Raw genomic sequence first — 10,971 nt, forward strand, 5'->3', positions numbered from 1 at the left:
GCCAGCACGACTCGTTCTACTGCTGCTGGCGGGGTGGCCTCTTGGGGGGCTGGGAGGAGTCCTGGGGACTGCTGGCTCTCCTCTTCGGGGCTCGCCGTGGCCTCCCAGGGGAGCAGTCCCTGCCCTGGCTGGGAGTCGAGGGACCGGGCACAGCTTCCTCCGGATCCTCAAGCTGCTCTTCCTGCTCCCCACGGGCGGGAATGGGGATGCTGGTGGTGCTTCTGGGAGCCCCCTGAAGAGCAGCAGCTGAGGTGGTGGGACGCTCGTCTTCAGGGGCTCCCGCAGGGCTGCTGGAGGGGCCTGGACCGGAGTCAGGAGGCCCCCTTGGGGAGGCAGCAGGACGCTCCCGCCTCTCGGCAGCCCCGCGGCCCTGCAGGCCCAGCAGCTGGTGAGCTTCCCTGCCGCAGCGCTGCACAGCCACGTCGAGGAGGTCTTCAACAAACCTGGCAGCGCGATCCTGGAGGCTGTCCTGCAGCAGCCGGAGCAGGGCCTCTTGGTCCAGCCCGGAGAGGCCCAGGACACACGTGACGAGCTCCCCCAGGGTGACGGCAACGGAAGGCTGCTCCGCAAAGATCTGCCCCAGCTGCTGGTGGACCCAGGGCATAATGCGCTGCAGGAGGGCCGGGTGGTCGTCAAACAGGGTGGCCCAGGTGTCAGGCTGGAGGCCGCCCACTGCAGCCCTGGGCCCCGACTCCACCACCTGTGCCTGGGGCGGCGCAGCGGGAGGGGAGCGCGGAGGGGCTGAGCGCCTTCGTGCTCTTCTTGCACGGGGCCTGCTGAGAGGAGGATGCCTTCGGGAGGCAGCAGGACGCTCCTGCCTCTCGGCAGCACGGCGACCCTGCAGGCCCAGCAGCTGGCACGCCTCCCTGATGGCCCGTTCCATGGCGGCCTGAACAGGTGGCTCCAAAAATGTCGCCGTGACGTTTTGGAGGGAGGACCCCAGGAGCTGGTTCAGTGTGTCTTCCTCCAGCCTGAAGAGGACCAGAAGGGGCACAACAAGATCCTCCATCACCTCTGCCACAGAATGCTGGTTCTGCATGGACAGTTCCAGCTCCTCCAGGATCCAGGGCATAAGGGTCGGCAGGAGAGCTGGGCGTTCCTGGAAAAGAGTCGCCCAGATGTCGGGCTGCAGGTCACCTGGAGGTGCCCCGGGCACCAGCCCCGCAGGCTCTTGTCCTGATGCTGCAGGGCTGTGGACAGCTGGATGGCCAGGACCTCCTCCTGACTGCTGGTGGACAGCTGGTGGAGATGCAGGTGGCAAGATGACATGCTCCTCAAAGTTGTCATCTGCCTGCACCGAGTGCACAATGGAGCAGATCCTCCTCTTGCAGAGGGGGCACTCGGGCTTGCTGCGGGCCCAGTGCAGGATGCAGCTGTAACAAAACTGGTGCAGGCACGGCAGCACGTAGCTGGTGCCCTCTCGGCTGCCCAGGCAGATGGGACAGCGGTTGTCCAGCTCCGTAGCCCTGCTCTCCCTGGGCTGTGGTGGGGGGGAGGTGGGCATGTTGAGCTGCTCCCTCCCAACAGCTCTGCAGAAGCTGGTGTCACACTAGGAAAGCAAGAGAAGCCCCAGTCATGGGCTGGCCTGGGCAGGGGGCAAAGAAATGCCCAGCTTCTTGCAGAAGGAAACCCTCCCAGCTCCTCAGGATGAGCTTTTCCCTGCCAGCTCACCTCTGCTGCTGCGAGCGTGCCTCCTGGTGCCCCGGCTGCCTGCAGCTGGCAGGGCCGGGGAGAAGCCTTTACTGGCTCTGGCGCCGAGGGTGAAGATCTCCCAGGAACAAGCTCCACAATCGCAAGCTCAGCTCCAAGGGACACTGACCGCTCCAGCCTCACCAAGGGCTCAGCTGGAGTGCCGGTAACTGAAACTCCAACCTGATTGGGTGGCTCCAGCACCTGTTGCTTGGGACTTCACCAATCACCTCTCAGGGTTTCATGACAGCCTGTCCTTCCCCTCGGTCCTTGCCCAAGTAGCCCTGCACCCCAGCATGCAGCCCCAAAGGCGTCGGGGCACCTCACAGCACACCCCCCTGCCTCTGGGGAAGGCATCAAGGGGATGGGGACGCGCTCTTCCCAGCACCGCCTGGTGGGAGGGAGAGAGGTGGTGGCAACTCCTGAAACTAGAGAGGTTCAGGCTGGAGACGAGGAATCCAAACCAAAAGCCTTGTGAGCATCATGAAGTACTCGGGTGGGTTGCCCAGGCAGACTGTGAGGTCCCTGAGCCCAAAGGTCAGCCTCCAAGACCCGAGTGGCCATGACCCAGAGCATCCAGGTCTGTGTTCGTTGCTGACCCTGCCCTGAGCCAGTCGCTGCACAAGAGACCTCCTTCGTCCCCTTCGAGTAGAAGCGGTTCTTGGTGGGACTGGTAGGACCAGAGATGAAGAGGAACATCTGAGCGTGAAACCCTCAGGACAGGCAGAAAAAGGGCTGTGAGAGGGGCAGGTGTTGATGGCATACCGTATCTTACATATAGTCTCTATATTTTACCAGCTGTCAAATGAAGGATTCTCCCCCAGAGTCAGATTACCTTGAGGTACACATTGTACTACACCATCCTCCGTCATCACACACCAGGTATGCCCAGGTCCCTGAGCAAAAGCAACACCCCGGACAGGTTTGCCTTTGTCTGAAGCAGGATGGACCCAAACACTTTTACCAGCAGGTTTCTTTCACATACCACAGGGACTTTATACCCATCTGCAATATGTAAAAGGTCTGACTGAGCAGGACCAGCCCACTTGATGGATCCCCTGGTAGATGGAGGGGCCTGTTATTTTGTTAATCACATCCATTGGGATCTGGAGACATCCATCTTGCCACCTGATTTCCAGGAACTGAATCTCTGGTGTAGGTCCCTTGACCTTGCTTCTTTTTTATAGCAAAACCAGCATCCAGAAGAATCTGGATGATCTTTTTACCTTTCTCAAAGACTTCTCCTGGTGTGTCACCCCACACAATGATGTCATCAATCTACTGCAGTGTTCTGGAGCTCCACCCTTCTCCAGTGCAGCATGGCAAATGGTTGAGCCGTCTTTCCACCCCTGGGGCAGTCAATTCCAGGTGTACTGGGGGTTGATCTCTTGCCTCCCCCCACCGCCAGCAACTCCCACAGCATCTCCTGAGCTGGGAACAGTCCCAAAAAGTCCCGGAGCTGCTGCTGGAGAAAGCACAGAGTCATGAGGGTCAGGAGAGCTCGAGCCTGGGGCTCGACAGTGATGGATGGACAGAGTCCTCCATGGACGCCGGCCATGGAGGGAAGAGAAGGGAAGAAGAAGCAGGAAGGAAGTTGTCTTCTGTGATCTCTGACCTTCCTCTGAGCTTACGTAGATATATGGAATGGAATATCTCTGGCCAATTTTGCTGTCTGTCTAACTCAGCCTCCTACTGGGAGGTCATAGATCTCCCCACAGTGTCTGAGCTGGCAGCGTAAAGATGTGACCTTGAAGCCCCAGCAGTTAGAAAAACATCCCACTGTTATCAGTCTGAGTTAGAACACACTGTGACTAGTTAAAGGAAAGCTTACTGAGAAGAAAAAAATCAGTAAAAGGAAAATTGGCTTCATCCTGGCTCAAGCCAGGACACACACTAATCAAACACAGACGGGACACAGACAACACACAGAGCGGGGCTTGCATATGTTACCCTTGGCTGGTTTTGGAGCAGGGGATCTTCTCAGCTTCTTACCAGAGCCACTCCTGGCGCACTTCCCCTGCTACCAAAAATCCCACCAAACCAAAACAGAACATGGGGTTCAATGGGGTAATTTGGGAAATACAGGGAAATTGAGGAACCAAGGAGGATCTATGGGGCAGGGGCTGGCCAAAGCTGATCTATGGGGCAGAGGGTGGATCTATGGAGCTAGGGGGCTTGTCTGAGGCCCTGGAGGGGTCTACGGGGCTGAGCTTGATCCCCCTCCAGGCTGACGGTGACCTTGGTAGGGTCCCCCTGCCCTGTCACCTTCTCGGGTGACAGCACCGCTGCCCCGCCCTGAGGGAGGGGGAGGGGCTGGAGGAGACCTGGCCCTGCCTCCATGTCACACCCTGCCGTGCCCCCAGTGGTCTGCTGGACACCTGAGTCCCACTTTGAGACAGGAGGGCTTCCCTGTGGGGGTGGAGGAGGCTCACAGATGTCTGGGTCCCCGTTGGTGGGGGGAGGGGTCTCCTATGGGGGGGGAAAGAGGGGCTCTGAAGTGGGGAGTCACACCCCTTTGCACAGGCAAAGCCTTGCACACCTCTCTGCCCTTTGCAGACATGCCCTTTGCAGAGTACTTGGGGTTCAAGCCCTTGCATGCCCTTGCACACCCAAACCCTTGCACACCTTCTCCCCGTGTGCACACAGTCCTCACACACACCTTGGCACATGCTGATGGTGCACATCTGCACATACTGATGCTGCATGTCCTTTAGCCCTTACATACACTGGCCCTTGCACACGCCTTTCCCCACGCCTTTGCACACTGCATTGCAGTCCCTGTCCCTTGCACACACACAGCCTTCACAGATGCTGTCTGTATGCACTGGTGTTTCACACCCCTTTAGCCTTTGCACACCCAGGACCTCAGACACCCCTTTACATGCTCCTTTGCCATTGCACACTCCTTTGCACATGCAAACCCTTGGCACACCCTTTCCTTTGTGCACACGGGGCCTTCAAACACCTCTGCACACATGCTGATGTCACATGTCCCTTAGGCCTTGCACAACCCCTTGGCACACCCCTGTGACTCTGCACACCCCTTGCCACACCCTCTTTTCCCATTGCACACCCCTGTGCTCTTGCCCCCTCCGTGGCAACAGGGGGACCAGGACGCTCTCTGCTGGCTGGGGAGGCTGTGTGCTCTCTTCCCTCTTCAATACTTTTTTTTTCCAAGTCACTTTTTTTTTCTCTTCTTTCTTTCTTAGTTTGGTGAAGCCTTTTCGGGGTAGGAGGACTCAGCACAGTCCCAGCACAGACCTGAGGCACTTTGTCCTTGGTACGTACAGATCCATGCCCAGAGCAAGAGGGAATGGCTTCAAGCTGCAACAGCGTAGGTTTCCACTGGATACTAGGAAAAAAATTTTCACAGAAGAGTGGTCAGACACTGGAATAGGCTGCCCAGGGCGGTGGTTGAGTCACCGTCCCTGGATGTGTTTAAGGGTCGTTTGGATATGGTGTTGATGGAGATGGTTTAGGGGAGAACTTTGTAGAGTAGGGATGATGGTTGGGCTGGGTGATCCCAAGGGTCTTTTCCAACCTGAATAGTTCTGTGATTCTGCGTGACAGAACTTTGGATACGAGCTGTGGCAGGGCCAGTGGGGCCAGGGGGAACCTGGGCCTGGAGGGCTCTGATGTGCTGGGGCAAGGTCAGGCAGGGCCCTGAGGGGTCCCCGGCGGTGATGGGAGGTGCAGGTGTGGAACGTCTGCCCTGCCCCTGTAGCAAGCGCTCTGCATCAGAACGCACAGAGGTGACCAGGTCCAGGGGAGGCTCCTCTCCACTGCCCTGCCCTGCGTCCATCCCTGTGTCTGTGCCTGGGTGCAGATCCCATGGGGGCCTCAGTGGGTGGTGGGGCCAGTGGCACCCCAGGGCCCCACTGGTACTTCAGGCACCAGCAGCTGGACTGCAGCCCCTTGTGCAGCGCCAGGCTCGACCCCCAGAGCTCTGGTACCGGCAACCGGCGGCCAGGCTGGGGCAGGATTTGGGGCAGCGGCTGCACCTGTATCAGGCACCCCTGGGGTGCGCCTGGCCAGGGAGCCGGGAGAGTGGGACTTGTCTGGGGAGCAGGGAGAGCCTAGCCTGGGAGCAGGGAGAGCTAAGACTGGGAGCAGGGAGAGCCCAGTCTGGGAGCAGGGAGAGCCCAGTCTGGGAGCTGGGAGAGCCTAGTATGGGATTAAGGAGAGCCCAGCCCAGGAGAAGCGAGAGCTGAGCCTCCCAGGCTTGGAAGTAGGGAGAGCTGAGCCTGGAAGTGGGGACATCCCAGCCTGGGAGCAGGAAGAGCCGAGCCTAGGAACAGGCAGAGTCAGGCCAACCTAGTACAAGAGAGGTGACAGGGAGTTGAGGAATCACAGAATCAAAGAATATTAGGGGTTGGAAGCAACCTCCTAAGATCATTGAGTCCAACCCCCTGCCAGAGCAGGACCAAAAAAACCACACGCAACTAGGGCAGATCACTCAGAAAAGCATCCAGACAGGTCTTGAAAGTCTCCAGAGAAGGAAACTCCACAACTTCTCTGAGAAGCCTGTTGCAGTGCTCTGTAACCCTCACAGTAAAGAACACCTCATGTTAAGGTGGAACTTCCTGTGCTCAACTTTTAATCCATTGCCCCTCGTCTTATCACAAGGGCACAAGTGAAAAGGGGTTGTCCCTGCCTTCTTGATGCCCAGCCCTCATGTATGAATAGACATTAATTAGATCCCCCCTCAGTCTTCTGAGCATCACCTGCATCCCTGGAAAGGTGATGGAACAACTTGTTCTTGGCACTATCTCTAGGCATATGAAGGATGAGGGGGTCATTAAGAGCAGTCAGCATGGTTTTACCGAGGGGAAGTCATGTTTCACCAGCCTTATAGCCTTCTATGCGGAAGTAACTAGGTGGATAGATGATGGTAGGGCGGTAGATGTGGTTTGATTTCAGTAAAGCATTTGACACTGTCTCCCACAGCATCCTTGTAGATAAACTGAGGAAGTATGGTCTTGATGATCAGGTAGTGAGGTGGATTGTGAACTGGTTGAAAGGAAGAAGTCAGAGAGTTGTGGTCAATGGCACAGAATCTAGCCAGCAATGTGCCCTTGTAGCCAAAAAGGCCAATGGCATCCTGGGGTGTATTAGAAAGGGTGTGGTTAGTAGGCCAAGAGAAGTTCTCCTCCCCCTCTTTTCTGCCTTGGCGAGGCCACATCTGGAATATTGTGTCCAGTTCTGGGCCCCTCCGTTCAAGAAGGACAGGGAACTGCTTGAAAGAGTCCAGCACAGAGGCACAAAGATGATTAAGGGAATGGAACATCTCCCTGATAAGGAAAGGCTGAGGGAGCTGGGTCTCTTTAGCCTGGAGGAGACTGAGGGGCGACCTCATCAATGTTTACAAATACGTGAAGGGCGAGTGCCAGGAGGATGGAGCCAGGCTGTTTTCAGAGATGTCCAGTGATAGGACATAGAGGCAATGGGTGCAAACTGGAGCATAGGAGGTTCCATGTGAACATCAGAAAAAACTTAGTTACTGTGAGAGTGACAGAGCACTGGAACAGGCTGAGAGGTTGTGGAGTCTCCTTGGCTGGAGACACTTAAAACCTGCCTGGACAGGTTCCTGTGTGATGTGCTCTAGGTGATCCTGCTCTGGCAGGGGGGTTGGACTAGATGATTTTTCGAGGTCCCTTCCAACCCCTAGGATTCTGTGATTTTGTAATTCTTTCCTCTAGACTGAAAAGCCCCAGGTCTCAGCCTTTCTTCATGAGGCAGGTGTTCCAGTCCCTGAATCATCCTCGTAGCCTCCGTTGGACTCTCTCAAGTAGATCCCTGTCCCTCTTGAACTGGGGAGCCCAGAACTGGACACAATACTCCAAGTAAGGTCTCACCAGGGCTGAGTAGAGGGGGAGGAGAACATCCCTCCATCTGCTGGACACACTCCTCTTAATGCACCCCAAGATACCATTGGCCTTCTTGGCCACAAGGGCACATTGTTGTCCCATGGATAACCTGTTGTCTACCAGGACTCCAAGGTCCTTCTCCACGGAGCTGCTCTCTAGCAGATCACCTCCTAGCCTGTACTGGTGTGTTTTGTTGTTCCTTCTCAGGTGTAGGACTCTGTGTTTGCTCTTGTTGAATCTCACGGGGTTCCTCTTTGCCCAGCTCTCCAGCCTGTCCAAATCTCGCTGAATGGCTGCACAGCCTTCAGGTGAATCTGCCAATCCTCCCAGCTTCATGTCATCAGCAAACTTGCTGGGAAGATGCTCTATCCCATCATCAAGGTCATTGATAAAGATGTTGAACAGGACTGGACCCAGCACTGATCCTTGAGGGACCCCAGTAGTTACAGGTCTCCAGCTTAACGCTGCACCATTAACCACCACTCTTTGGGCTCTATTGTGTAGCCAGTTCTTAATCTATCTCACTATCCATTCTTTTATCCCACATATTCTGAGCTTGCTCATGGGGATGTTATGGAAGACTGTGTCAAAACCTTGCTAAGGTCAAAGTAGACTACACCCACTGGTCTCCCTGCATCTATCCATTCAGTCACAACATCAGAGAAGACTACCAGATCAGTCAAGCATGATTTCCCCTTGGTAAATCCATACTGGCTACTCCTGGTAACCTTCTTCTCTTCCATGTCCTTAGAGATGACTTCCAAAAGATGATCGTCCTTCTTGCCCTTTTTGAAGACTGGAGTGACATTTGCCTTCCTCCAGTCCTCAGGCACCTCTCCTGTTTGCCGTGATCTTTCAGAAATTATGGAAAGTGGTAGGGCAATAACATCAGCCAGCTCTCTCAACAGTCTCGGGTGCATCTCATCGGGGCCCATGGACTTGTGTTCATTCAATTTACATAACTGATCTCTAGCCCACATCTCTAGGGCTGGTCTTAGTAAAGTCTGAAGCAAAGAAGGCCATCAGCAACTCTGCCTTCTCTGCATCCTCTGTTACCAGGGCTCCCACCTCATTCAGCAGCGGGCCCACATTTTCCCTATTCTTCCTTTTACTGCTGATACATTTGAAGAAGCTCTTCTTGTTCTCCTTTACTTCCATTGCCAGTTTAAGTTCTAAGAGGGCTTCAGCCTTTCTTGTTGCCTTCCTACATACCCTAACAATGTCCCTATAGTTCTCCCAAGTGACAAGTCCCTTCTCCCACAAACTGTAAATTTCTTTCTTCCATGAGACTTTCCTCAGAAGATCCTTGCCTATCTATGCAGGTCGTTTACCACCTCTGCCTGATTTGCTACTAGAAGGAATGCACCTATCTTGGGCTTAGAGGAAGTGGTATTTAAAAACTGACTAGCTTTCATGGGCTCCCTTTTCTTCCAGAGTTTTAGCCCACGGGATTCCTGCAAGTAGATCTCTGAAGGGTAGAAAGTTAGCCCTACAGAAGTCCAGGTTTGTAATCCTACTTATTGCCCTGCAGTCCTTCACCCAGTTCCACAGAAACATGAGTGTGTTGGGGCCTGATGGGGTGGGGGACGCTGGGAACTCCCCAGCTCTGCTCCTGCTGCTGCCTGGCAGCTGGCTCAGGTGCGAGAAGGTGGAACCAACCTTGGGAAAGGGCTGGGAAAGGGGGACGCTGGGTCAGAGCTGCCAGCAGTCCCCCGGGACCCTTTTCCCGGCTTCCACTGGCATTCGGACTCACACAGGCTGCTTTGTTTCCTAAAGGAATATTTGTTGTAGATGTGAGAATCAGCGTAATTTATTCGCTCGCATCTTGAACTTCCCATCTTTAAACAAATAACGTGTTTTGCTTTCTCTGCAGTTGGTGGCACCAGTGGCTCTGCTTCTGGCAGCCAGGGTGGAGGAGCAGAACCGTCCCGCACAGGATGTCATCATGGCAGCACATTCCTGCCTGCATCCCCTGGGAGCTCCTCTCGAGCCTGAGAGTGAGGCAAGAGTCAGGAACGGGCCTCTGATGGGAGGAGCGCAGGCACAGGGCACGGGAGTGCTGCATCCTGACCCTACAGACAGCCTGTCTGACCTGGGACTGAGCAGCCAGCCCTGCTGAGAAGGGGCAGCTTGATCCAAGAAAGCTTAAGGAAGAATACAAGCCGGGAGCAGCTAATTCCTGTGCTGACTGTCAAGCCATCCCAGGCAGTGGCAGGGATGAGGCCTGCGAGGGCTGCTGTGGGTCCCTGTGAGGTCTGCAGCCACCCCCAGCAGGGCAGCAGCAGGGGAGCAGGGCCAACCCAACACTCTGCTTCCTCTCGTTTGGCAGGGAGCCTGTGCCAGTCCCCCAGTGCCAATCAGCAGAGATTCCCCTTTGCTCTTTCTGCCTCCCTGAGCAAAGCAAGGGGAGTGAGAAATGGTGCAGGTTTCACCAGAGTGCCTCCCTGGGAGTAACTTGCCCATCCTCTGCCCTCCAGGCTTTCCTGCAGCAAGGCTGAGACCTGGTGGCTCTGGAGGCAGTCATCCTGGAGACCCTGGGTGAGTTTTCCAAAGTGGATGGGCTACCACACCAACCCCAGACCCAAGAGGGTTCCACAGAGCAGAGAGCCTGACCGCACAGTCTTCACCACAGCTGGAAAGCAGAGGTACAGATGCCCAGTGGGAGAGCAAGAGTCCAGGCAACAAACCCTCTTTTTCACACCTGCTGCTTCCGTTTTCCCTTTATCATCAGTTTCTCAAGTATAAGTGGGCTCAGGTTCCATGCTCAGAGGAATTACAGCATTGAAGTGGGGCTTGTGTCTGTTCCCCCCACAACAGTCACTGCCCCTGCTGGGCTCTTGAACTCAATTGTGCTGAAGGTGAGGAAAAAAAAACCCAACTAAAAACAGCAACAGTTTGGGGGACTTTTTGAAAGAAGAAGCTGGAGGCTTCATATAGGCCTGTGGCCATTGGATCTAGTTTCCTGTTCCTTTCTAAAATACACTGTTAACAGCTGGATGTACTGACACCTGCTCCATTTCAGAGGCAGTTTGCAGGTACCCTCTTCCTGCTTGCCTCTGGGAAGAGCGCAGGGCTTGCAGGAGGGAAGGGGAGAAGGCCTTGTCCCCCAGGAGCAGGACACAGCAGGCTCGCAGACCTGCCAGGGGGTGCTGCTTGTGTTCTGATGGCTGCATGTCTGTGTTCTTCCAGGGTTTGAGATCCTCACTGACCACCCCCTTCCCCACCTGGTGACGTGTGCGCAGCTCGTGCAAGGTAAGCTCTGTCGGGTGCTCACAGCTTCTCCTCGGTGACAGAGAAGCTTGGTAAGCTCCTCAGCTTGGCAGAGAAGGGCTGTGAAAGTGCATCGTAGTGTTTATCTGGGCCTGTCCATGAGCCCACCTGCAGTCAGGTTCCTTAAGGACTGCAACAAATGGGG

Source organism: Apus apus, chromosome Z, assembly GCF_020740795.1.
Source record: "Apus apus isolate bApuApu2 chromosome Z, bApuApu2.pri.cur, whole genome shotgun sequence".
Lineage (NCBI taxonomy): Eukaryota > Metazoa > Chordata > Aves > Apodiformes > Apodidae > Apus > Apus apus.